Consider the following 24,852-nt stretch of genomic DNA (forward strand, 5'->3'; position numbering starts at 1 on the left):
CGGCCACCTCGTCTACAGGGATTATGTTAGGCATTCAAGTCTTTACAGGTAATAACACAAACATCTTCAAAATAGAACCACAATGCGTTCCTTGTTGAGGTACATCCAGCCGTTTGCAGGAAAACTGCCTCACTTGCTGTTGAGAAAAATTCATCAAAGTCCTGGGGTGTTTATAGGCATCGCCAAGATGACATTGGGAGGTGTTTCAATTGACACGTGTTGAATATGAGGAAGAGCATCATGCTGGCTCCAGTGGCACTGCCTGCAGCATGACAAAAATGTAGAAGGGACATTTGACTGCACCATTGGCTGAACATCAGTGGCAAAGTGTATATCAGGCTAAAAGGTAAGCTCCAGTGGCACAATATGGGCACTACAAGGCACCCATAATTTGGTGTCAGCTAAAAAGACAATGCCAGAGCTTGTGGGTGCTTTTGTACACTTGTGTGTGTGTTTGTGGGTGTAGTTTCATGTCGAAAACCAAAACACAGCAGCTCCAGTGGCGCAATCGGTTAGCGCACTGTACTTATACAGCAGTACATGCAGTGAGCAATGCCGAGGTTGTGAGTTCAAGCCTCACCTGGAGCAACTTTGGAACTTTTTACTAATTCACCTCAAAACTGAATTATTGAACCAATAAATGTTCTGGACATTTTTTGGTTCACCTCAAGGTTTCCTTGATTGTCAGTTAATGTTGTATGACAGCTCCTCTGCCTTTTAGACATGGAATACTCATTGCAAGTTATTTATGGGGTGTTTGCGCTTTAAATACAGCTACGGAGGGTTTTTGAAAATAGAACAGAAAATAAAAAATGTCAACTGTTATTATACTCCATTTTCTGCTGAGCACCACTTACGGAAGACATTTGTAAAGGTAGAAAAAGGGTTACTGGAGTAGGATCCAGGAGACAATATCAACTTACAAAGAATAATGTTGTCTATTTACTGCATTATCGCCTTTGAAGCAAACCTCTGAGAATAAATACCCTTTCACTAATCAGGCAGTCACTTTGATAAAATCAAGCAGAACAAGGATGCTGATAGGAACTCGCCTCATTTGCATATGGGCTAGGGCTTCTGGGAGCCATGAGAATTAGGAGTTGAAGGTTTTGCAGATCGAGATTGCTAAAGGGCTGGGCATTTGCACAGACCTCTCCATGCCTGAAGGGTGCCGAAGGTTAGTTGCAAGTGGTCCCCTGCTCACCCTACCTTACACAGGGCCATGCCCAGTTAGGCCCCTCAGGGCTAGGCCCGGCAGGGCTAAGCCCGGCGTTTGTCAGGGGAAGTGGAAGTGCCTGGACCCCTGCTCATCATACCTCAGAATCTGGTCTAGCTATTGCAGACATGGGGAATGGTGCTTATATCCCATTGACAGCGCCCACAAGCTGCATACTAATAGCCAATGATGTGTGAATGCGGTCAGGGTAGCAGACATATAGAACAATTGGGTGGGTTCGCTTCCGAACTGGATGCACAGGAGCAGGAGAGAATGGCTGTTGGCGATGTATGCAACTTGCTCTGCGTGAACACATCTACCGACCCCTTCCCCTACACACACGGGCACATACACACACACACACACATAGCCATTGGAGCTATGCAGAGCTAATCAGAAAGATTGGTAATCATTAGAACATGAAAGATATGTGTTCATTTTTTATTAAACTTGTGGACTCCCGCAGAAATGGAGGGACTCACATCTCTAATTGAGGCTTGCTTACCTCTATACAAATGTGTTTGCTGGCTGTCTTTCTTCAACTGGTATGTGCGGTTGTGTCTGTCTTTGTCTTTCAACACGACTGGCACGTTTACATTATCAAAGAGATGATTGTATGGAGATGGGGAACACCCCTCCGTTGCATTGTGAACTTGAACAGTCTTTTCACCAAAGCAGCTACATGCGACATTGCAAGGTTTTTGTCAGTCTTTGCCTGAAAACATTAGGCCTTCCTCTCGAACTCTATTTCACTCCTTCTGTGGAAGACTTCAATTATGAGGATGCATCCCTTCATAAAAGGTTCTCTGTAGATGGTGCAACTCTGGCTTCTCTTCCCCGTGCTTTTTGAAAATAATCCGCCCGCCCGAGGCCCTGATGAGGTTTGAACTCATGACCCCTGGTTTACGAGACCAGTGCTCTGCCACTGAGCTACAAAGCCACCTGCTGCTTGCTCACAGCCAACAACAGAAAGTGCAAAGAAACCATGGGTTTTACCTAGGTAGATCTCCAGGTATATGAATTTCTGGTTGTGTAAAAATGGCTGTATATCTCTGCATGTGTTCAGTACGTCATCATACATCTGATTTGCGAAAGCGTGTGTGCTTATGTTGGTGATACATTGTCGGTATGCGTTTGAGTATGTACTTTTACGGGTATGTATGTATTGAGTAGGATGCTGAACAGGTTCATGAGTTTAGATAGCAGGTCAGAATGATGGCAAAAGGAACATGTAAAAGGCAGACAACTAAAAGAAAAAAGAATTTGGGATGTAAGCTTGGGAATTTACTAACTGCGCTGATTTTGGCTCCTATAATAGTAAAGAATGGAAACCTACGAGGAAAGTCTTTGACTAATTTCATTCTCCGCCTGCACCAATGAACTTATTTTTACATCTCTATTTCCATATCTGTACTCATTCCTGTCTTTCACAGGGAGGTTGAAAGACTTTGGTCTATGTTTAAATGCAGACTATAAAGAAAAAATACGACGAAGGTGGGATTCGAACCCACGCGTGCAGAGCACAATGGATTAGCAGTCCATCGCCTTAACCACTCGGCCACCTCGTCTGTTTGGGAACGGTGCTCGAGTCCCATGCTTAAAGAAGAGATAAAACAATGGTGGTGCAAAGTCAGTGAAAAATAGATCATGTTTGTCATAGTAGAAACAAGATCGTTGACTCGTTATTCCTTACCCGGCCATTGATAGATAAACACATCAAGTTGAAGTTCAGAAAAATATAACAAGAGCTCCTGGAGGGTTCACAACACTAATCCAGAGGAAGGTGCTTGAGCTTCCGTATGGCACACCATTAGTAGTAAAACAAGCATAACGCAAGCTCCAGTTTCCCAGTGTTTGGCATAATTCAACGTTTCCAGCCAAGATCAAAGTTCAGATGCTGCTGCTTCCTGTGATGTCATTGAATTTAAATAGTGAGTGATGGCAATAACCCTTTTCCAATTAAATTTTGCCACATCAACGTCCCTGAAAATAGAGAAAGGCGTGCAACCCAGAACCGCTGTACTGTTCAATAGAGTAAGGGCTTCACCGTGATCATCTGCATCTGTCATCACAAGATTATCAAGGTCTTTTTCTTGAAGAAATTAGGTCCAGAAAGCCGACCTTCCCCACAGACTATTCAGACACCTTGCGCTTGTGGCTTTGTTATAGGCCCGAATCCATTGGTAAAAGGTTGCACAGGTACAATGTGCAATATCAGTTCCTATTCAACAATGTTCAAGAAAATTACCATTTGGAGGCCCTGATGAGGATCGAACTCACGACCCCTGGTTTACAAGACCAGTGCTCTGCCACTGAGCTACAGAGCCCCTCAGGTTATGACGCATAACAGCAACACAACGAGCACACAACATGATGTTTACTGGGTAGACATATTTGAAGGGTGTGTGAGAATGTATGTATATGATTGTGATTTGACCTGTTTTTTTCTGGCCGATTTTTTGAGGAGCAGCTAATTTGTGCGTATTCCGCACAATTTTAGGGTGACTAATGAGGAGATGTGATGCGTGAAAGTTGAAAAAAACATGTACATGGCAGCAGAGAGACAATATGGATATTACCTTTGCTTTTTTAAATTTCTATCCGGATTCTGGCTCAAAGGGTAGTCAAGCACAGCAGATTGCATTCCTGCCAGTAACACGACAACCTTGTTTGTGTCCTTCTTAATCAACTAACATGCATATTTTCACTTTTGTCTGTATGTTCTTTGAAAGCCAATGGCAATGGTGCTTAGAGCAATGCAGATGTTTAAAAAAGATTTCAAAAGTTAAAATCGACGAAGGTGGGATTCGAACCCACGCGTGTACAGCAGATTAGCAGTCCATCGCCTTAACCACTCGGCCACCTCGTCTACAGGAATTATGTTAGGCATTCAAGTCTTTACAGGTAATAACACAAACATCTTCAAAATAGAACCACAATGCGTTCCTTGTTGAGGTACATCCAGCCGTTTGCAGGAAAACTGCCTCACTTGCTGTTGAGAAAAATTCATCAAAGTCCTGGGGTGTTTATAGGCATCGCCAAGATGACATTGGGAGGTGTTTCAATTGACACATGTTGAATATGAGGAAGAGCATCATGCTGGCTCCAGTGGCACTGCCTGCAGCATGACAAAAATGTAGAAGGGACATTTGACTGCACCATTGGCTGAACATCAGTGGCAAAGTGTATATCAGGCTAAAAGGTAAGCTCCAGTGGCACAATATGGGCACTACAAGGCACCCATAATTTGGTGTCAGCTAAAAAGACAATGCCAGAGCTTGTGGGTGCTTTTGTACACTTGTGTGTGTGTTTGTGGGTGTAGTTTCATGTCGAAAACCAAAACACAGCAGCTCCAGTGGCGCAATCGGTTAGCGCACTGTACTTATACAGCAGTACATGCAGTGAGCAATGCCGAGGTTGTGAGTTCAAGCCTCACCTGGAGCAACTTTGGAACTTTTTACTAATTCACCTCAAAACTGAATTATTGAACCAATAAATGTTCTGGACATTTTTTGGTTCACCTCAAGGTTTCCTTGATTGTCAGTTAATGTTGTATGACAGCTCCTCTGCCTTTTAGACATGGAATACTCATTGCAAGTTATTTATGGGGTGTTTGCGCTTTAAATACAGCTACGGAGGGTTTTTGAAAATAGAACAGAAAATAAAAAATGTCAACTGTTATTATACTCCATTTTCTGCTGAGCACCACTTACGGAAGACATTTGTAAAGGTAGAAAAAGGGTTACTGGAGTAGGATCCAGGAGACAATATCAACTTACAAAGATTAATGTTGTCTATTTACTGCATTATCGCCTTTGAAGCAAACCTCTGAGAATAAATACCCTTTCACTAATCAGGCAGTCACTTTGATAAAATCAAGCAGAACAAGGATGCTGATAGGAACTCGCCTCATTTGCATATGGGCTAGGGCTTCTGGGAGCCATGAGAATTAGGAGTTGAAGGTTTTGCAGATCGAGATTGCTAAAGGGCTGGGCATTTGCACAGACCTCTCCATGCCTGATTGGTGCCGAAGGTTAGTTGCAAGTGGTCCCCTGCTCACCCTACCTTACACAGGGCCATGCCCAGTTAGGCCCCTCAGGGCTAGGCCCGGCAGGGCTAAGCCCGGCGTTTGTCAGGCGAAGTGCCTGGACCCCTGCTCCTCATACCTCAGAATCTGGTCTAGCTATTGCAGACATAGGGAATGGTGCTTATATCCCATTGACAGCGCCCACAAGCTGCATACTAATAGCCAATGATGTGTGAATGCGGTCAGGGTAGCAGACATATAGAACAATTGGGTGGGTTCGCTTCCGAACTGGATGCACAGGAGCAGGAGAGAATGGCTGTTGGCGATGTATGCAACTTGCTCTGCGTGAACACATCTACCGACCCCTTCCCCTACACACACGGGCACATACACACACACACACACATAGCCATTGGAGCTATGCAGAGCTAATCAGAAAGATTGGTAATCATTAGAACATGAAAGATATGTGTTCATTTTTTATTAAACTTGTGGACTCCCGCAGAAACGGAGGGACTCACATCTCTAATTGAGGCTTGCTTACCTCTATACAAATGTGTTTGCTGGCTGTCTTTCTTCAACTGGTATGTGCGGTTGTGTCTGTCTTTGTCTTTCAACACGCCTGGCACGTTTACATTATCAAAGAGATGATTGTATGGAGATGGGGAACACCCCTCCGTTGCATTGTGAACTTGAACAGTCTTTTCACCAAAGCAGCTACATGCGACATTGCAAGGTTTTTGTCAGTCTTTGCCTGAAAACATTAGGCCTTCCTCTCGAACTCTATTTCACTCCTTCTGTGGAAGACTTCAATTATGAGGATTTATCCCGTCATAAAAGGTTCTCTGTAGATGGTGCAACTCTGGCTTCTCTTCCCCGTGCTTTTTGAAAATAATCCGCCCGAGGCCCTGATGAGGTTTGAACTCATGACCCCTGGTTTACGAGACCAGTGCTCTGCCTCTGAGCTACAAGGCCACCTGCTGCTTGCTCACAGCCAACAACAGAAAGTGCAAAGAAACCATGGGTTATACCTAGGTAGATCTCCAGGCATATGAATTTCTGGTTGTGTAAAAATGGCTGTATATCTCTGCATGTGTTCAGTACGTCATCATACATCTGATTTGCGAAAGCGTGTGTGCTTATGTTGGTGATACATTGTCGGTATGCGTTTGAGTATGTACTTTTATGGGTATGTATGTATTGAGTAGGATGCTGAACAGGTTCATGAGTTTAGATAGCAGGTCAGAATGATGGCAAAAGGAACATGTAAAAGGCAGACAACTAAAAGAAAAAAGAATTTGGGATGTAAGCTTGGGAATTTACTAACTGCGCTGATTTTGGCTCCTATAATAGTAAAGAATGGAAACCTACGAGCAAAGTCTTTGACTAATTTCATTCTCCGCCTGCACCAATGAACTTATTTTTACATCTCTATTTCCATATCTGTACTCATTCCTGTCTTTCACAGGGAGGTTGAAAGACTTTGGTCTATGTTTAAATGCAGACTATAAAGAAAGAATACGACGGTGCAGAGCACAATGGATTAGCAGTCCATCGCCTTAACCACTCGGCCACCTCGTCTGTTTGGGAACGGTGCTCGAGTCCCATGCTTAAAGAAGAGATAAAACAATGGTGGTGCAAAGTCAGTGAAAAATAGATCATGTTTGTCATAGTAGAAACAAGATCGTTGACTCGTTCTTCCTTACCCGGCCATTGATAGATAAACACATCAAGTTGAAGTTCAGAAAAATATAACAAGAGCTCCTGGAGGGTTCACAACACTAATCCAGAGGAAGGTGCTTGAGCTTCCGTATGGCACACCATTAGTAGTAAAACCAGCATAACGCAAGCTCCAGTTTCCCAGTGTTTGGCATCATTCAACGTTTCCAGCCAAGATCAAAGTTCAGATGCTGCTGCTTCCTGTGATGTCATTGAATTTAAATAGTGAGTGATGGCAATAACCCTTTTCCAATTAAATTTTGCCACATCAACGTCCCTGAAAATAGAGAAAGGCGTGCAACCCAGAACCGCTGTACTGTTCAATAGAGTAAGGGCTTCACCGTGATCATCTGCATCTGTCATCACAAGATTATCAAGGTCTTTTTCTTGAAGAAATTAGGTCCAGAAAGCCGACCTTCCCCACAGACTATTCAGACACCTTGCGCTTGTGGCTTTGTTATAGGCCCGAATCCATTGGTAAAAGGTTGCACAGGTACAATGTGCAATATCAGTTCCTATTCAACAATGTTCAAGAAAATTACCATTTGGAGGCCCTGATGAGGATCGAACTCACGACCCCTGGTTCACAAGACCAGTGCTCTGCCACTGAGCTACAGAGCCCCTCAGGTTATGACGCATAACAGCAACACAACGAGCACACAACATGATGTTTACTGGGTAGACATATTTGAAGGGTGTGTGAGAATGTATGTATATGATTGTGATTTGACCTGTTTTTTTCTGGCCGATTTTTTGAGGAGCAGCTAATTTGTGCGTATTCCGCGCAATTTTAGGGTGACTAATGAGGAGATGTGATGCGTGAAAGTTGAAAAAAACATGTACATGGCAGCAGAGAGACAATATGGATATTACCTTTGCTTTTTTAAATTTCCATCCGGATTCTGGCTCAAAGGGTAGTCAAGCACAGCAGATTGCATTCCTGCCAGTAACACGACAACCTTGTTTGTGTCCTTCTTAATCAACTAACATGCATATTTTCACTTTTGTCTGTATGTTCTTTGAAAGCCAATGGCAATGGTGCTTAGAGCAATGCAGATGTTTAAAAAAGATTTCAAAAGTTAAAATCGACGAAGGTGGGATTCGAACCCACGCGTGTACAGCAGATTAGCAGTCTATCGCCTTAACCACTCGGCCACCTCGTCTACAGGGATTATGTTAGGCATTCAAGTCTTTACAGGTAATAACACAAACATCTTCAAAATAGAACCACAATGCGTTCCTTGTTGAGGTACATCCAGCCGTTTGCAGGAAAACTGCCTCACTTGCTGTTGAGAAAAATTCATCAAAGTCCTGGGGTGTTTATAGGCATCGCCAAGATGACATTGGGAGGTGTTTCAATTGACACGTGTTGAATATGAGGAAGATCATCATGCTGGCTCCAGTGGCACTGCCTGCAGCATGACAAAAATGTAGAAGGGACATTTGACTGCACCATTGGCTGAACATCAGTGGCAAAGTGTATATCAGGCTAAAAGGTAAGCTCCAGTGGCACAATATGGGCACTACAAGGCACCCATAATTTGGTGTCAGCTAAAAAGACAATGCCAGAGCTTGTGGGTGCTTTTGTACACTTGTGTGTGTGTTTGTGGGTGTAGTTTCATGTCGAAAACCAAAACACAGCAGCTCCAGTGGCGCAATCGGTTAGCGCGCGGTACTTATACAGCAGTACATGCAGTGAGCAATGCCGAGGTTGTGAGTTCAAGCCTCACCTGGAGCAACTTTGGAACTTTTTACTAATTCACCTCAAAACTGAATTATTGAACCAATACATGTTCTGGACATTTTTTGGTTCACCTCAAGGTTTCCTTGATTGTCAGTTAATGTTGTATGACAGCTCCTCTGCCTTTTAGACATGGAATACTCATTGCAAGTTATTTATGGGGTGTTTGCGCTTTAAATACAGCTACGGAGGGTTTTTGAAAATAGAACAGAAAATAAAAAATGTCAACTGTTATTATACTCCATTTTCTGCTGAGCACCACTTACGGAAGACATTTGTAAAGGTAGAAAAAGGGTTACTGGAGTAGGATCCAGGAGACAATATCAACTTACAAAGATTAATGTTGTCTATTTACTGCATTATCGCCTTTGAAGCAAACCTCTGAGAATAAATACCCTTTCACTAATCAGGCAGTCACTTTGATAAAATCAAGCAGAACAAGGATGCTGATAGGAACTCGCCTCATTTGCATATGGGCTAGGGCTTCTGGGAGCCATGAGAATTAGGAGTTGAAGGTTTTGCAGATCGAGATTGCTAAAGGGCTGGGCATTTGCACAGACCTCTCCATGCCTGATTGGTGCCGAAGGTTAGTTGCAAGTGGTCCCCTGCTCACCCTACCTTACACAGGGCCATGCCCAGTTAGGCCCCTCAGGGCTAGGCCCGGCAGGGCTAAGCCCGGCGTTTGTCAGGCGAAGTGCCTGGACCCCTGCTCCTCATACCTCAGAATCTGGTCTAGCTATTGCAGACATAGGGAATGGTGCTTATATCCCATTGACAGCGCCCACAAGCTGCATACTAATAGCCAATGATGTGTGAATGCGGTCAGGGTAGCAGACATATAGAACAATTGGGTGGGTTCGCTTCCGAACTGGATGCACAGGAGCAGGAGAGAATGGCTGTTGGCGATGTATGCAACTTGCTCTGCGTGAACACATCTACCGACCCCTTCCCCTACACACACGGGCACATACACACACACACACACATAGCCATTGGAGCTATGCAGAGCTAATCAGAAAGATTGGTAATCATTAGAACATGAAAGATATGTGTTCATTTTTTATTAAACTTGTGGACTCCCGCAGAAACGGAGGGACTCACATCTCTAATTGAGGCTTGCTTACCTCTATACAAATGTGTTTGCTGGCTGTCTTTCTTCAACTGGTATGTGCGGTTGTGTCTGTCTTTGTCTTTCAACACGCCTGGCACGTTTACATTATCAAAGAGATGATTGTATGGAGATGGGGAACACCCCTCCGTTGCATTGTGAACTTGAACAGTCTTTTCACCAAAGCAGCTACATGCGACATTGCAAGGTTTTTGTCAGTCTTTGCCTGAAAACATTAGGCCTTCCTCTCGAACTCTATTTCACTCCTTCTGTGGAAGACTTCAATTATGAGGATTTATCCCGTCATAAAAGGTTCTCTGTAGATGGTGCAACTCTGGCTTCTCTTCCCCGTGCTTTTTGAAAATAATCCACCCGAGGCCCTGATGAGGTTTGAACTCATGACCCCTGGTTTACGAGACCAGTGCTCTGCCTCTGAGCTACAAGGCCACCTGCTGCTTGCTCACAGCCAACAACAGAAAGTGCAAAGAAACCATGGGTTATACCTAGGTAGATCTCCAGGCATATGAATTTCTGGTTGTGTAAAAATGGCTGTATATCTCTGCATGTGTTCAGTACGTCATCATACATCTGATTTGCGAAAGCGTGTGTGCTTATGTTGGTGATACATTGTCGGTATGCGTTTGAGTATGTACTTTTATGGGTATGTATGTATTGAGTAGGATGCTGAACAGGTTCATGAGTTTAGATAGCAGGTCAGAATGATGGCAAAAGGAACATGTAAAAGGCAGACAACTAAAAGAAAAAAGAATTTGGGATGTAAGCTTGGGAATTTACTAACTGCGCTGATTTTGGCTCCTATAATAGTAAAGAATGGAAACCTACGAGGAAAGTCTTTGACTAATTTCATTCTCCGCCTGCACCAATGAACTTATTTTTACATCTCTATTTCCATATCTGTACTCATTCCTGTCTTTCACAGGGAGGTTGAAAGACTTTGGTCTATGTTTAAATGCAGACTATAAAGAAAGAATACGACGAAGGTGGGATTCGAACCCACGCGTGCAGAGCACAATGGATTAGCAGTCCATCGCCTTAACCACTCGGCCACCTCGTCTGTTTGGGAACGGTGCTCGAGTCCCATGCTTAAAGAAGAGATAAAACAATGGTGGTGCAAAGTCAGTGAAAAATAGATCATGTTTGTCATAGTAGAAACAAGATCGTTGACTCGTTCTTCCTTACCCGGCCATTGATAGATAAACACATCAAGTTGAAGTTCAGAAAAATATAACAAGAGCTCCTGGAGGGTTCACAACACTAATCCAGAGGAAGGTGCTTGAGCTTCCGTATGGCACACCATTAGTAGTAAAACCAGCATAACGCAAGCTCCAGTTTCCCAGTGTTTGGCATCATTCAACGTTTCCAGCCAAGATCAAAGTTCAGATGCTGCTGCTTCCTGTGATGTCATTGAATTTAAATAGTGAGTGATGGCAATAACCCTTTTCCAATTAAATTTTGCCACATCAACGTCCCTGAAAATAGAGAAAGGCGTGCAACCCAGAACCGCTGTACTGTTCAATAGAGTAAGGGCTTCACCGTGATCATCTGCATCTGTCATCACAAGATTATCAAGGTCTTTTTCTTGAAGAAATTAGGTCCAGAAAGCCGACCTTCCCCACAGACTATTCAGACACCTTGCGCTTGTGGCTTTGTTATAGGCCCGAATCCATTGGTAAAAGGTTGCACAGGTACAATGTGCAATATCAGTTCCTATTCAACAATGTTCAAGAAAATTACCATTTGGAGGCCCTGATGAGGATCGAACTCACGACCCCTGGTTTACAAGACCAGTGCTCTGCCACTGAGCTACAGAGCCCCTCAGGTTATGACGCATAACAGCAACACAACGAGCACACAACATGATGTTTACTGGGTAGACATATTTGAAGGGTGTGTGAGAATGTATGTATATGATTGTGATTTGACCTGTTTTTTTCTGGCCGATTTTTTGAGGAGCAGCTAATTTGTGCGTATTCCGCACAATTTTAGGGTGACTAATGAGGAGATGTGATGCGTGAAAGTTGAAAAAAACATGTACATGGCAGCAGAGAGACAATATGGATATTACCTTTGCTTTTTTAAATTTCTATCCGGATTCTGGCTCAAAGGGTAGTCAAGCACAGCAGATTGCATTCCTGCCAGTAACACGACAACCTTGTTTGTGTCCTTCTTAATCAACTAACATGCATATTTTCACTTTTGTCTGTATGTTCTTTGAAAGCCAATGGCAATGGTGCTTAGAGCAATGCAGATGTTTAAAAAAGATTTCAAAAGTTAAAATCGACGAAGGTGGGATTCGAACCCACGCGTGTACAGCAAATTAGCAGTCCATCGCCTTAACCACTCGGCCACCTCGTCTACAGGGATTATGTTAGGCATTCAAGTCTTTACAGGTAATAACACAAACATCTTCAAAATAGAACCACAATGCGTTCCTTGTTGAGGTACATCCAGCCGTTTGCAGGAAAACTGCCTCACTTGCTGTTGAGAAAAATTCATCAAAGTCCTGGGGTGTTTATAGGCATCGCCAAGATGACATTGGGAGGTGTTTCAATTGACACGTGTTGAATATGAGGAAGAGCATCATGCTGGCTCCAGTGGCACTGCCTGCAGCATGACAAAAATGTAGAAGGGACATTTGACTGCACCATTGGCTGAACATCAGTGGCAAAGTGTATATCAGGCTAAAAGGTAAGCTCCAGTGGCACAATATGGGCACTACAAGGCACCCATAATTTGGTGTCAGCTAAAAAGACAATGCCAGAGCTTGTGGGTGCTTTTGTACACTTGTGTGTGTGTTTGTGGGTGTAGTTTCATGTCGAAAACCAAAACACAGCAGCTCCAGTGGCGCAATCGGTTAGCGCGCGGTACTTATACAGCAGTACATGCAGTGAGCAATGCCGAGGTTGTGAGTTCAAGCCTCACCTGGAGCAACTTTGGAACTTTTTACTAATTCACCTCAAAACTGAATTATTGAACCAATAAATGTTCTGGACATTTTTTGGTTCACCTCAAGGTTTCCTTGATTGTCAGTTAATGTTGTATGACAGCTCCTCTGCCTTTTAGACATGGAATACTCATTGCAAGTTATTTATGGGGTGTTTGCGCTTTAAATACAGCTACGGAGGGTTTTTGAAAATAGAACAGAAAATAAAAAATGTCAACTGTTATTATACTCCATTTTCTGCTGAGCACCACTTACGGAAGACATTTGTAAAGGTAGAAAAAGGGTTACTGGAGTAGGATCCAGGAGACAATATCAACTTACAAAGATTAATGTTGTCTATTTACTGCATTATCGCCTTTGAAGCAAACCTCTGAGAATAAATACCCTTTCACTAATCAGGCAGTCACTTTGATAAAATCAAGCAGAACAAGGATGCTGATAGGAACTCGCCTCATTTGCATATGGGCTAGGGCTTCTGGGAGCCATGAGAATTAGGAGTTGAAGGTTTTGCAGATCGAGATTGCTAAAGGGCTGGGCATTTGCACAGACCTCTCCATGCCTGATTGGTGCCGAAGGTTAGTTGCAAGTGGTCCCCTGCTCACCCTACCTTACACAGGGCCATGCCCAGTTAGGCCCCTCAGGGCTAGGCCCGGCAGGGCTAAGCCCGGCGTTTGTCAGGCGAAGTGCCTGGACCCCTGCTCCTCATACCTCAGAATCTGGTCTAGCTATTGCAGACATAGGGAATGGTGCTTATATCCCATTGACAGCGCCCACAAGCTGCATACTAATAGCCAATGATGTGTGAATGCGGTCAGGGTAGCAGACATATAGAACAATTGGGTGGGTTCGCTTCCGAACTGGATGCACAGGAGCAGGAGAGAATGGCTGTTGGCGATGTATGCAACTTGCTCTGCGTGAACACATCTACCGACCCCTTCCCCTACACACACGGGCACATACACACACACACACACATAGCCATTGGAGCTATGCAGAGCTAATCAGAAAGATTGGTAATCATTAGAACATGAAAGATATGTGTTCATTTTTTATTAAACTTGTGGACTCCCGCAGAAACGGAGGGACTCACATCTCTAATTGAGGCTTGCTTACCTCTATACAAATGTGTTTGCTGGCTGTCTTTCTTCAACTGGTATGTGCGGTTGTGTCTGTCTTTGTCTTTCAACACGCCTGGCACGTTTACATTATCAAAGTGATGATTGTATGGAGATGGGGAACACCCCTCCGTTGCATTGTGAACTTGAACAGTCTTTTCACCAAAGCAGCTACATGCGACATTGCAAGGTTTTTGTCAGTCTTTGCCTGAAAACATTAGGCCTTCCTCTCGAACTCTATTTCACTCCTTCTGTGGAAGACTTCAATTATGAGGATTTATCCCGTCATAAAAGGTTCTCTGTAGATGGTGCAACTCTGGCTTCTCTTCCCCGTGCTTTTTGAAAATAATCCGCCCGAGGCCCTGATGAGGTTTGAACTCATGACCCCTGGTTTACGAGACCAGTGCTCTGCCTCTGAGCTACAAGGCCACCTGCTGCTTGCTCACAGCCAACAACAGAAAGTGCAAAGAAACCATGGGTTATACCTAGGTAGATCTCCAGGCATATGAATTTCTGGTTGTGTAAAAATGGCTGTATATCTCTGCATGTGTTCAGTACGTCATCATACATCTGATTTGCGAAAGCGTGTGTGCTTATGTTGGTGATACATTGTCGGTATGCGTTTGAGTATGTACTTTTATGGGTATGTATGTATTGAGTAGGATGCTGAACAGGTTCATGAGTTTAGATAGCAGGTCAGAATGATGGCAAAAGGAACATGTAAAAGGCAGACAACTAAAAGAAAAAAGAATTTGGGATGTAAGCTTGGGAATTTACTAACTGCGCTGATTTTGGCTCCTATAATAGTAAAGAATGGAAACCTACGAGCAAAGTCTTTGACTAATTTCATTCTCCGCCTGCACCAATGAACTTATTTTTACATCTCTATTTCCATATCTGTACTCATTCCTGTCTTTCACAGGGAGGTTGAAAGACTTTGGTCTATGTTTAAATGCAGACTATAAAGAAAGAATACGACGAAGGTGGGATTCGAACCCACGCGTGCAGAGCACAATAGATTAGCAGTCCATCGCCTTAACCACTCGGCCACCTCGTCTGTTTGGGAACGGTGCTCGAGTCCCATGCTTAAAGAAGAGATAAAACAATGGTGGTGCAAAGTCAGTGAAAAATAGATCATGTTTGTCATAGTAGAAACAAGATCGTTGACTCGTTCTTCCTTACCCGGCCATTGATAGATAAACACATCAAGTTGAAGTTCAGAAAAATATAACAAGAGCTCCTGGAGGGTTCACAACACTAATCCAGAGGAAGGTGCTTGAGCTTCCGTATGGCACACCATTAGTAGTAAAACCAGCATAACGCAAGCTCCAGTTTCCCAGTGTTTGGCATCATTCAACGTTTCCAGCCAAGATCAAAGTTCAGATGCTGCTGCTTCCTGTGATGTCATTGAATTTAAATAGTGAGTGATGGCAATAACCCTTTTCCAATTAAATTTTGCCACATCAACGTCCCTGAAAATAGAGAAAGGCGTGCAACCCAGAACCGCTGTACTGTTCAATAGAGTAAGGGCTTCACCGTGATCATCTGCATCTGTCATCACAAGATTATCAAGGTCTTTTTCTTGAAGAAATTAGGTCCAGAAAGCCGACCTTCCCCACAGACTATTCAGACACCTTGCGCTTGTGGCTTTGTTATAGGCCCGAATCCATTGGTAAAAGGTTGCACAGGTACAATGTGCAATATCAGTTCCTATTCAACAATGTTCAAGAAAATTACCATTTGGAGGCCCTGATGAGGATCGAACTCACGACCCCTGGTTTACAAGACCAGTGCTCTGCCACTGAGCTACAGAGCCCCTCAGGTTATGACGCATAACAGCAACACAACGAGCACACAACATGATGTTTACTGGGTAGACATATTTGAAGGGTGTGTGAGAATGTATGTATATGATTGTGATTTGACCTGTTTTTTTCTGGCCGATTTTTTGAGGAGCAGCTAATTTGTGCGTATTCCGCACAATTTTAGGGTGACTAATGAGGAGATGTGATGCGTGAAAGTTGAAAAAAACATGTACATGGCAGCAGAGAGACAATATGGATATTACCTTTGCTTTTTTAAATTTCTATCCGGATTCTGGCTCAAAGGGTAGTCAAGCACAGCAGATTGCATTCCTGCCAGTAACACGACAACCTTGTTTGTGTCCTTCTTAATCAACTAACATGCATGTTTTCACTTTTGTCTGTATGTTCTTTGAAAGCCAATGGCAATGGTGCTTAGAGCAATGCAGATGTTTAAAAAAGATTTCAAAAGTTAAAATCGACGAAGGTGGGATTCGAACCCACGCGTGTACAGCAGATTAGCAGTCCATTGCCTTAACCACTCGGCCACCTCGTCTACAGGGATTATGTTAGGCATTCAAGTCTTTACAGGTAATAACACAAACATCTTCAAAATAGAACCACAATGCGTTCCTTGTTGAGGTACATCCAGCCGTTTGCAGGAAAACTGCCTCACTTGCTGTTGAGAAAAATTCATCAAAGTCCTGGGGTGTTTATAGGCATCGCCAAGATGACATTGGGAGGTGTTTCAATTGACACGTGTTGAATATGAGGAAGAGCATCATGCTGGCTCCAGTGGCACTGCCTGCAACATGACAAAAATGTAGAAGGGACATTTGACTGCACCATTGGCTGAACATCAGTGGCAAAGTGTATATCAGGCTAAAAGGTAAGCTCCAGTGGCACAATATGGGCACTACAAGGCACCCATAATTTGGTGTCAGCTAAAAAGACAATGCCAGAGCTTGTGGGTGCTTTTGTACACTTGTGTGTGTGTTTGTGGGTGTAGTTTCATGTCGAAAACCAAAACACAGCAGCTCCAGTGGCGCAATCGGTTAGCGCGCGGTACTTATACAGCAGTACATGCAGTGAGCAATGCCGAGGTTGTGAGTTCAAGCCTCACCTGGAGCAACTTTGGAACTTTTTACTAATTCACCTCAAAACTGAATTATTGAACCAATAAATGTTCTGGACATTTTTTGGTTCACCTCAAGGTTTCCTTGATTGTCAGTTAATGTTGTATGACAGCTCCTCTGCCTTTTAGACATGGAATACTCATTGCAAGTTATTTATGGGGTGTTTGCGCTTTAAATACAGCTACGGAGGGTTTTTGAAAATAGAACAGAAAATAAAAAATGTCAACTGTTATTATACTCCATTTTCTGCTGAGCACCACTTACGGAAGACATTTGTAAAGGTAGAAAAAGGGTTACTGGAGTAGGATCCAGGAGACAATATCAACTTACAAAGATTAATGTTGTCTATTTACTGCATTATCGCCTTTGAAGCAAACCTCTGAGAATAAATACCCTTTCACTAATCAGGCAGTCACTTTGATAAAATCAAGCAGAACAAGGATGCTGATAGGAACTCGCCTCATTTGCATATGGGCTAGGGCTTCTGGGAGCCATGAGAATTAGGAGTTGAAGGTTTTGCAGATCGAGATTGCTAAAGGGCTGGGCATTTGCACAGACCTCTCCATGCCTGATTGGTGCCGAAGGTTAGTTGCAAGTGGTCCCCTGCTCACCCTACCTTACACAGGGCCATGCCCAGTTAGGCCCCTCAGGGCTAGGCCCGGCAGGGCTAAGCCCGGCGTTTGTCAGGCGAAGTGCCTGGACCCCTGCTCCTCATACCTCAGAATCTGGTCTAGCTATTGCAGACATGGGGAATGGTGCTTATATCCCATTGACAGCGCCCACAAGCTGCATACTAATAGCCAATGATGTGTGAATGCGGTCAGGGTAGCAGACATATAGAACAATTGGGTGGGTTCGCTTCCGAACTGGATGCACAGGAGCAGGAGAGAATGGCTGTTGGCGATGTATGCAACTTGCTCTGCGTGAACACATCTACCGACCCCTTCCCCTACACACACGGGCACATACACACACACACACACATAGCCATTGGAGCTATGCAGAGCTAATCAGAAAGATTGGTAATCATTAGAACATGAAAGATATGTGTTCATTTTTTATTAAACTTGTGGACTCCCGCAGAAACGGAGGGACTCACATCTCTAATTGAGGCTTGCTTACCTCTATACAAATGTGTTTGCTGGCTGTCTTTCTTCAACTGGTATGTGCGGTTGTGTCTGTCTTTGTCTTTCAACACGCCTGGCACGTTTACATTATCAAAGAGATGATTGTATGGAGATGGGGAACACCCCTCCGTTGCATTGTGAACTTGAACAGTCTTTTCACCAAAGCAGCTACATGCGACATTGCAAGGTTTTTGTCAGTCTTTGCCTGAAAACATTAGGCCTTCCTCTCGAACTCTATTTCACTCCTTCTGTGGAAGACTTCAATTATGAGGATTTATCCCGTCATAAAAGGTTCTCTGTAGATGGTGCAACTCTGGCTTCTCTTCCCCGTGCTTTTTGAAAATAATCCGCCCGAGGCCCTGATGAGGTTTGAACTCATGACCCCTGGTTTACGAGACCAGTGCTCTGCCTCTGAGCTACAAGGCCACCTGCTGCTTGCTCACAGCCAACAACAGAAAGTGCAAAGAAACCATGGGTTATACCTAGGTAGATCTCCAGGCATATGAATTTCTGGTTGTGTAAAAATGGCTGTATATCTCTGCATGTGTTCAGTACGTCATCATACATCTGATTTGCAAAAGCGTGTGTGCTTATGTTGGTGATACATTGTCGGTATGCGTTTGAGTATGTACTTTTACGGGTATGTATGTATTGAGTAGGATGCTGAACAGGTTCATGAGTTTAGATAGCAGGTCAGAATGATGGCAAAAGGAACATGTAAAAGGCAGACAACTAAAAGAAAAAAGAATTTGGGATGTAAGCTTGGGAATTTACTAACTGCGCTGATTTTGGCTCCTATAATAGTAAAGAATGGAAACCTACGAGGAAAGTCTTTGACTAATTTCATTCTCCGCCTGCACCAATGAACTTATTTTTACATCTCTATTTCCATATCTGTACTCATTCCTGTCTTTCACAGGGAGGTTGAAAGACTTTGGTCTATGTTTAAATGCAGACTATAAAGAAAAAATACGACGAAGGTGGGATTCGAACCCACGCGTGCAGAGCACAATGGATTAGCAGTCCATCGCCTTAACCACTCGGCCACCTCGTCTGTTTGGGAACGGTGCTCGAGTCCCATGCTTAAAGAAGAGATAAAACAATGGTGGTGCAAAGTCAGTGAAAAATAGATCATGTTTGTCATAGTAGAAACAAGATCGTTGACTCGTTCTTCCTTACCCGGCCATTGATAGATAAACACATCAAGTTGAAGTTCAGAAAAATATAACAAGAGCTCCTGGAGGGTTCACAACACTAATCCAGAGGAAGGTGCTTGAGCTTCCGTATGGCACACCATTAGTAGTAAAACCAGCATAACGCAAGCTCCAGTTTCCCAGTGTTTGGCATCATTCAACGTTTCCAGCCAAGATCAAAGTTCAGATGCTGCTGCTTCCTGTGATGTCATTGAATTTAAATAGTGAGTGATGGCAATAACCCTTTTCCAATTAAATTTTGCCACATCAACGTCCCTGAAAATAGAGAAAGGCGTGCAACCCAGAACCGCTGTACTGTTCAATAGAGTAAGGGCTTCACCGTGATCATCTGCATCTGTCATCACAAGATTATCAAGGTCTTTTTCTTGAAGAAATTAGGTCCAGAAAGCCGACCTTCCCCACAGACTATTCAGACACCTTGCGCTTGTGGCTTTGTTATAGGCCCGAATCCATTGGTAAAAGGTTGCACAGGTACAATGTGCAATATCAGTTCCTATTCAACAATGTTCAAGAAAATTACCATTTGGAGGCCCTGATGAGGATCGAACTCACGACCCCTGGTTTACAAGACCAGTGCTCTGCCACTGAGCTACAGAGCCCCTCAGGTTATGACGCATAACAGCAACACAACGAGCACACAACATGATGTTTACTGGGTAGACATATTTGAAGGGTGTGTGAGAATGTATGTATATGATTGTGATTTGACCTGTTTTTTTCTGGCCGATTTTTTGAGGAGCAGCTAATTTGTGCGTATTCCGCGCAATTTTAGGGTGACTAATGAGGAGATGTGATGCGTGAAAGTTGAAAAAAACATGTACATGGCAGCAGAGAGACAATATGGATATTACCTTTGCTTTTTTAAATTTCTATCCGGATTCTGGCTCAAAGGGTAGTCAAGCACAGCAGATTGCATTCCTGCCAGTAACACGACAACCTTGTTTGTGTCCTTCTTAATCAACTAACATGCATATTTTCACTTTTGTCTGTATGTTCTTTGAAAGCCAATAGCAATGGTGCTTAGAGCAATGCAGATGTTTAAAAAAGATTTCAAAAGTTAAAATCGACGAAGGTGGGATTCGAACCCACGCGTGTACAGCAGATTAGCAGTCCATCGCCTTAACCACTCGGCCACCTCGTCTACAGGGATTATGTTAGGCATTCAAGTCTTTACAGGTAATAACACAAACATCTTCAAAATAGAACCACAATGCGTTCCTTGTTGAGGTACATCCAGCCGTTTGCAGGAAAACTGCCTCACTTGCTGTTGAGAAAAATTCATCAAAGTCCTGGGGTGTTTATAGGCATCGCCAAGATGACATTGGGAGGTGTTTCAATTGACACGTGTTGAATATGAGGAAGAGCATCATGCTGGCTCCAGTGGCACTGCCTGCAGCATGACAAAAATGTAGAAGGGACATTTGACTGCACCATTGGCTGAACATCAGTGGCAAAGTGTATATCAGGCTAAAAGGTAAGCTCCAGTGGCACAATATGGGCACTACAAGGCACCCATAATTTGGTGTCAGCTAAAAAGACAATGCCAGAGCTTGTGGGTGCTTTTGTACACTTGTGTGTGTGTTTGTGGGTGTAGTTTCATGTCGAAAACCAAAACACAGCAGCTCCAGTGGCGCAATCGGTTAGCGCGCGGTACTTATACAGCAGTACATGCAGTGAGCAATGCCGAGGTTGTGAGTTCAAGCCTCACCTGGAGCAACTTTGGAACTTTTTACTAATTCACCTCAAAACTGAATTATTGAACCAATACATGTTCTGGACATTTTTTGGTTCACCTCAAGGTTTCCTTGATTGTCAGTTAATGTTGTATGACAGCTCCTCTGCCTTTTAGACATGGAATACTCATTGCAAGTTATTTATGGGGTGTTTGCGCTTTAAATACAGCTACGGAGGGTTTTTGAAAATAGAACAGAAAATAAAAAATGTCAACTGTTATTATACTCCATTTTCTGCTGAGCACCACTTACGGAAGACATTTGTAAAGGTAGAAAAAGGGTTACTGGAGTAGGATCCAGGAGACAATATCAACTTACAAAGATTAATGTTGTCTATTTACTGCATTATCGCCTTTGAAGCAAACCTCTGAGAATAAATACCCTTTCACTAATCAGGCAGTCACTTTGATAAAATCAAGCAGAACAAGGATGCTGATAGGAACTCGCCTCATTTGCATATGGGCTAGGGCTTCTGGGAGCCATGAGAATTAGGAGTTGAAGGTTTTGCAGATCGAGATTGCTAAAGGGCTGGGCATTTGCACAGACCTCTCCATGCCTGATTGGTGCCGAAGGTTAGTTGCAAGTGGTCCCCTGCTCACCCTACCTTACACAGGGCCATGCCCAGTTAGGCCCCTCAGGGCTAGGCCCGGCAGGGCTAAGCCCGGCGTTTGTCAGGCGAAGTGCCTGGACCCCTGCTCCTCATACCTCAGAATCTGGTCTAGCTATTGCAGACATGGGGAATGGTGCTTATATCCCATTGACAGCGCCCACAAGCTGCATACTAATAGCCAATGATGTGTGAATGCGGTCAGGGTAGCAGACATATAGAACAATTGGGTGGGTTCGCTTCCGAACTGGATGCACAGGAGCAGGAGAGAATGGCTGTTGGCGATGTATGCAACTTGCTCTGCGTGAACACATCTACCGACCCCTTCCCCTACACACACGGGCACATACACACACACACACACATAGCCATTGGAGCTATGCAGAGCTAATCAGAAAGATTGGTAATCATTAGAACATGAAAGATATGTGTTCATTTTTTATTAAACTTGTGGACTCCCGCAGAAACGGAGGGACTCACATCTCTAATTGAGGCTTGCTTACCTCTATACAAATGTGTTTGCTGGCTGTCTTTCTTCAACTGGTATGTGCGGTTGTGTCTGTCTTTGTCTTTCAACACGCCTGGCACGTTTACATTATCAAAGAGATGATTGTATGGAGATGGGGAACACCCCTCCGTTGCATTGTGAACTTGAACAGTCTTTTCACCAAAGCAGCTACATGCGACATTGCAAGGTTTTTGTCAGTCTTTGCCTGAAAACATTAGGCCTTCCTCTCGAACTCTATTTCACTCCTTCTGTGGAAGACTTCAATTATGAGGATTTATCCCGTCATAAAAGGTTCTCTGTAGATGGTGCAACTCTGGCTTCTCTTCCCCGTGCTTTTTGAAAATAATCCGCCCGAGGCCCTGATGAGGTTTGAACTCATGACCCCTGGTTTACGAGACCAGTGCTCTGCCTCTGAGCTACAAGGCCACCTGCTGCTTGCTCACAGCCAACAACAGAAAGTGCAAAGAAACCATGGGTTATACCTAGGTAGATCTCCAGGCATATGAATTTCTGGTTGTGTAAAAATGGCTGTATATCTCTGCATGTGTTCAGTACGTCATCATACATCTGATTTGCGAAAGCGTGTGTGCTTATGTTGGTGATACATTGTCGGTATGCGTTTGAGTATGTACTTTTACGGGTATGTATGTATTGAGTAGGATGCTGAACAGGTTCATGAGTTTAGATAGCAGGTCAGAATGATGGCAAAAGGAACATGTAAAAGGCAGACAACTAAAAGAAAAAAGAATTTGGGATGTAAGCTTGGGAATTTACTAACTGCGCTGATTTTGGCTCCTATAATAGTAAAGAATGGAAACCTACGAGGAAAGTCTTTGACTAATTTCATTCTCCGCCTGCACCAATGAACTTATTTTTACATCTCTATTTCCATATCTGTACTCATTCCTGTCTTTCACAGGGAGGTTGAAAGACTTTGGTCTATGTTTAAATGCAGACTATAAAGAAAAAATACGACGAAGGTGGGATTCGAACCCACGCGTGCAGAGCACAATGGATTAGCAGTCCATCGCCTTAACCACTCGGCCACCTCGTCTGTTTGGGAACAGTGCTCGAGTCCCATGCTTAAAGAAGAGATAAAACAATGGTGGTGCAAAGTCAGTGAAAAATAGATCATGTTTGTCATAGTAGAAACAAGATCGTTGACTCGTTCTTCCTTACCCGGCCATTGATAGATAAACACATCAAGTTGAAGTTCAGAAAAATATAACAAGAGCTCCTGGAGGGTTCACAACACTAATCCAGAGGAAGGTGCTTGAGCTTCCGTATGGCACACCATTAGTAGTAAAACCAGCATAACGCAAGCTCCAGTTTCCCAGTGTTTGGCATCATTCAACGTTTCCAGCCAAGATCAAAGTTCAGATGCTGCTGCTTCCTGTGATGTCATTGAATTTAAATAGTGAGTGATGGCAATAACCCTTTTCCAATTAAATTTTGCCACATCAACGTCCCTGAAAATAGAGAAAGGCGTGCAACCCAGAACCGCTGTACTGTTCAATAGAGTAAGGGCTTCACCGTGATCATCTGCATCTGTCATCACAAGATTATCAAGGTCTTTTTCTTGAAGAAATTAGGTCCAGAAAGCCGACCTTCCCCACAGACTATTCAGACACCTTGCGCTTGTGGCTTTGTTATAGGCCCGAATCCATTGGTAAAAGGTTGCACAGGTACAATGTGCAATATCAGTTCCTATTCAACAATGTTCAAGAAAATTACCATTTGGAGGCCCTGATGAGGATCGAACTCACGACCCCTGGTTTACAAGACCAGTGCTCTGCCACTGAGCTACAGAGCCCCTCAGGTTATGACGCATAACAGCAACACAACGAGCACACAACATGATGTTTACTGGGTAGACATATTTGAAGGGTGTGTGAGAATGTATGTATATGATTGTGATTTGACCTGTTTTTTTCTGGCCGATTTTTTGAGGAGCAGCTAATTTGTGCGTATTCCGCGCAATTTTAGGGTGACTAATGAGGAGATGTGATGCGTGAAAGTTGAAAAAAACATGTACATGGCAGCAGAGAGACAATATGGATATTACCTTTGCTTTTTTAAATTTCTATCCGGATTCTGGCTCAAAGGGTAGTCAAGCACAGCAGATTGCATTCCTGCCAGTAACACGACAACCTTGTTTGTGTCCTTCTTAATCAACTAACATGCATATTTTCACTTTTGTCTGTATGTTCTTTGAAAGCCAATGGCAATGGTGCTTAGAGCAATGCAGATGTTTAAAAAAGATTTCAAAAGTTAAAATCGACGAAGGTGGGATTCGAACCCACGCGTGTACAGCAGATTAGCAGTCCATCGCCTTAACCACTCGGCCACCTCGTCTACAGGGATTATGTTAGGCATTCAAGTCTTTACAGGTAATAACACAAACATCTTCAAAATAGAACCACAATGCGTTCCTTGTTGAGGTACATCCAGCCGTTTGCAGGAAAACTGCCTCACTTGCTGTTGAGAAAAATTCATCAAAGTCCTGGGGTGTTTATAGGCATCGCCAAGATGACATTGGGAGGTGTTTCAATTGACACGTGTTGAATATGAGGAAGAGCATCATGCTGGCTCCAGTGGCACTGCCTGCAGCATGACAAAAATGTAGAAGGGACATTTGACTGCACCATTGGCTGAACATCAGTGGCAAAGTGTATATCAGGCTAAAAGGTAAGCTCCAGTGGCACAATATGGGCACTACAAGGCACCCATAATTTGGTGTCAGCTAAAAAGACAATGCCAGAGCTTGTGGGTGCTTTTGTACACTTGTGTGTGTGTTTGTGGGTGTAGTTTCATGTCGAAAACCAAAACACAGC

At 43.5% G+C, this 24,852-nt stretch overlaps 29 non-coding genes across 29 annotated transcripts; 6 read left to right on the forward strand and 23 right to left on the reverse strand.

Annotated features, from left to right (window-relative positions):
• The first annotated feature begins 493 nt into the window (after positions 1 to 493).
• TRNAI-UAU (transfer RNA isoleucine (anticodon UAU)) lies at positions 494 to 588 on the forward strand. Its single transcript has 2 exons — positions 494 to 531; positions 553 to 588. It is a non-coding gene; the product is annotated as a tRNA-Ile (tRNA).
• A 1,496-nt stretch (positions 589 to 2,084) lies between these two features.
• On the reverse strand, positions 2,085 to 2,156 carry TRNAT-CGU (transfer RNA threonine (anticodon CGU)). The gene has a single exon. It is a non-coding gene; the product is annotated as a tRNA-Thr (tRNA).
• A 546-nt stretch (positions 2,157 to 2,702) lies between these two features.
• TRNAS-GCU (transfer RNA serine (anticodon GCU)) lies at positions 2,703 to 2,784 on the reverse strand. The gene has a single exon. It is a non-coding gene; the product is annotated as a tRNA-Ser (tRNA).
• Positions 2,785 to 3,471: 687 nt separating this feature from the next.
• On the reverse strand, positions 3,472 to 3,543 carry TRNAT-UGU (transfer RNA threonine (anticodon UGU)). The gene has a single exon. It is a non-coding gene; the product is annotated as a tRNA-Thr (tRNA).
• Positions 3,544 to 4,008: 465 nt separating this feature from the next.
• On the reverse strand, positions 4,009 to 4,085 carry TRNAS-GCU (transfer RNA serine (anticodon GCU)). Its single transcript has one exon. It is a non-coding gene; the product is annotated as a tRNA-Ser (tRNA).
• Positions 4,086 to 4,565: 480 nt separating this feature from the next.
• TRNAI-UAU (transfer RNA isoleucine (anticodon UAU)) lies at positions 4,566 to 4,660 on the forward strand. The gene is made up of 2 exons: positions 4,566 to 4,603; positions 4,625 to 4,660. It is a non-coding gene; the product is annotated as a tRNA-Ile (tRNA).
• A 1,486-nt stretch (positions 4,661 to 6,146) lies between these two features.
• TRNAT-CGU (transfer RNA threonine (anticodon CGU)) lies at positions 6,147 to 6,218 on the reverse strand. Its single transcript has one exon. It is a non-coding gene; the product is annotated as a tRNA-Thr (tRNA).
• A 1,293-nt stretch (positions 6,219 to 7,511) lies between these two features.
• TRNAT-UGU (transfer RNA threonine (anticodon UGU)) lies at positions 7,512 to 7,583 on the reverse strand. Its single transcript has one exon. It is a non-coding gene; the product is annotated as a tRNA-Thr (tRNA).
• Positions 7,584 to 8,048: 465 nt separating this feature from the next.
• On the reverse strand, positions 8,049 to 8,125 carry TRNAS-GCU (transfer RNA serine (anticodon GCU)). The gene has a single exon. It is a non-coding gene; the product is annotated as a tRNA-Ser (tRNA).
• Positions 8,126 to 8,605: 480 nt separating this feature from the next.
• Positions 8,606 to 8,700, forward strand: TRNAI-UAU (transfer RNA isoleucine (anticodon UAU)). The gene is made up of 2 exons: positions 8,606 to 8,643; positions 8,665 to 8,700. It is a non-coding gene; the product is annotated as a tRNA-Ile (tRNA).
• Positions 8,701 to 10,186: 1,486 nt separating this feature from the next.
• On the reverse strand, positions 10,187 to 10,258 carry TRNAT-CGU (transfer RNA threonine (anticodon CGU)). The gene has a single exon. It is a non-coding gene; the product is annotated as a tRNA-Thr (tRNA).
• Positions 10,259 to 10,804: 546 nt separating this feature from the next.
• TRNAS-GCU (transfer RNA serine (anticodon GCU)) lies at positions 10,805 to 10,886 on the reverse strand. The gene has a single exon. It is a non-coding gene; the product is annotated as a tRNA-Ser (tRNA).
• A 687-nt stretch (positions 10,887 to 11,573) lies between these two features.
• On the reverse strand, positions 11,574 to 11,645 carry TRNAT-UGU (transfer RNA threonine (anticodon UGU)). The gene has a single exon. It is a non-coding gene; the product is annotated as a tRNA-Thr (tRNA).
• A 465-nt stretch (positions 11,646 to 12,110) lies between these two features.
• TRNAS-GCU (transfer RNA serine (anticodon GCU)) lies at positions 12,111 to 12,187 on the reverse strand. The gene has a single exon. It is a non-coding gene; the product is annotated as a tRNA-Ser (tRNA).
• Positions 12,188 to 12,667: 480 nt separating this feature from the next.
• Positions 12,668 to 12,762, forward strand: TRNAI-UAU (transfer RNA isoleucine (anticodon UAU)). The gene is made up of 2 exons: positions 12,668 to 12,705; positions 12,727 to 12,762. It is a non-coding gene; the product is annotated as a tRNA-Ile (tRNA).
• A 1,486-nt stretch (positions 12,763 to 14,248) lies between these two features.
• TRNAT-CGU (transfer RNA threonine (anticodon CGU)) lies at positions 14,249 to 14,320 on the reverse strand. The gene has a single exon. It is a non-coding gene; the product is annotated as a tRNA-Thr (tRNA).
• Positions 14,321 to 14,866: 546 nt separating this feature from the next.
• TRNAS-GCU (transfer RNA serine (anticodon GCU)) lies at positions 14,867 to 14,948 on the reverse strand. Its single transcript has one exon. It is a non-coding gene; the product is annotated as a tRNA-Ser (tRNA).
• Positions 14,949 to 15,635: 687 nt separating this feature from the next.
• TRNAT-UGU (transfer RNA threonine (anticodon UGU)) lies at positions 15,636 to 15,707 on the reverse strand. Its single transcript has one exon. It is a non-coding gene; the product is annotated as a tRNA-Thr (tRNA).
• A 465-nt stretch (positions 15,708 to 16,172) lies between these two features.
• Positions 16,173 to 16,249, reverse strand: TRNAS-GCU (transfer RNA serine (anticodon GCU)). Its single transcript has one exon. It is a non-coding gene; the product is annotated as a tRNA-Ser (tRNA).
• Positions 16,250 to 16,729: 480 nt separating this feature from the next.
• TRNAI-UAU (transfer RNA isoleucine (anticodon UAU)) lies at positions 16,730 to 16,824 on the forward strand. The gene is made up of 2 exons: positions 16,730 to 16,767; positions 16,789 to 16,824. It is a non-coding gene; the product is annotated as a tRNA-Ile (tRNA).
• Positions 16,825 to 18,310: 1,486 nt separating this feature from the next.
• TRNAT-CGU (transfer RNA threonine (anticodon CGU)) lies at positions 18,311 to 18,382 on the reverse strand. Its single transcript has one exon. It is a non-coding gene; the product is annotated as a tRNA-Thr (tRNA).
• A 546-nt stretch (positions 18,383 to 18,928) lies between these two features.
• On the reverse strand, positions 18,929 to 19,010 carry TRNAS-GCU (transfer RNA serine (anticodon GCU)). The gene has a single exon. It is a non-coding gene; the product is annotated as a tRNA-Ser (tRNA).
• A 687-nt stretch (positions 19,011 to 19,697) lies between these two features.
• TRNAT-UGU (transfer RNA threonine (anticodon UGU)) lies at positions 19,698 to 19,769 on the reverse strand. Its single transcript has one exon. It is a non-coding gene; the product is annotated as a tRNA-Thr (tRNA).
• Positions 19,770 to 20,234: 465 nt separating this feature from the next.
• On the reverse strand, positions 20,235 to 20,311 carry TRNAS-GCU (transfer RNA serine (anticodon GCU)). Its single transcript has one exon. It is a non-coding gene; the product is annotated as a tRNA-Ser (tRNA).
• Positions 20,312 to 20,791: 480 nt separating this feature from the next.
• TRNAI-UAU (transfer RNA isoleucine (anticodon UAU)) lies at positions 20,792 to 20,886 on the forward strand. The gene is made up of 2 exons: positions 20,792 to 20,829; positions 20,851 to 20,886. It is a non-coding gene; the product is annotated as a tRNA-Ile (tRNA).
• Positions 20,887 to 22,372: 1,486 nt separating this feature from the next.
• TRNAT-CGU (transfer RNA threonine (anticodon CGU)) lies at positions 22,373 to 22,444 on the reverse strand. Its single transcript has one exon. It is a non-coding gene; the product is annotated as a tRNA-Thr (tRNA).
• Positions 22,445 to 22,990: 546 nt separating this feature from the next.
• Positions 22,991 to 23,072, reverse strand: TRNAS-GCU (transfer RNA serine (anticodon GCU)). The gene has a single exon. It is a non-coding gene; the product is annotated as a tRNA-Ser (tRNA).
• A 687-nt stretch (positions 23,073 to 23,759) lies between these two features.
• TRNAT-UGU (transfer RNA threonine (anticodon UGU)) lies at positions 23,760 to 23,831 on the reverse strand. The gene has a single exon. It is a non-coding gene; the product is annotated as a tRNA-Thr (tRNA).
• Positions 23,832 to 24,296: 465 nt separating this feature from the next.
• Positions 24,297 to 24,373, reverse strand: TRNAS-GCU (transfer RNA serine (anticodon GCU)). The gene has a single exon. It is a non-coding gene; the product is annotated as a tRNA-Ser (tRNA).
• Between the last annotated feature and the right edge of the window lie 479 nt (positions 24,374 to 24,852).

Source organism: Ambystoma mexicanum, unplaced genomic scaffold (genome assembly GCF_040938575.1).
Source record: "Ambystoma mexicanum isolate Mex_15411 unplaced genomic scaffold, UKY_AmexF1_1 Mex_scaf46, whole genome shotgun sequence".
NCBI lineage: Eukaryota > Metazoa > Chordata > Amphibia > Caudata > Ambystomatidae > Ambystoma > Ambystoma mexicanum.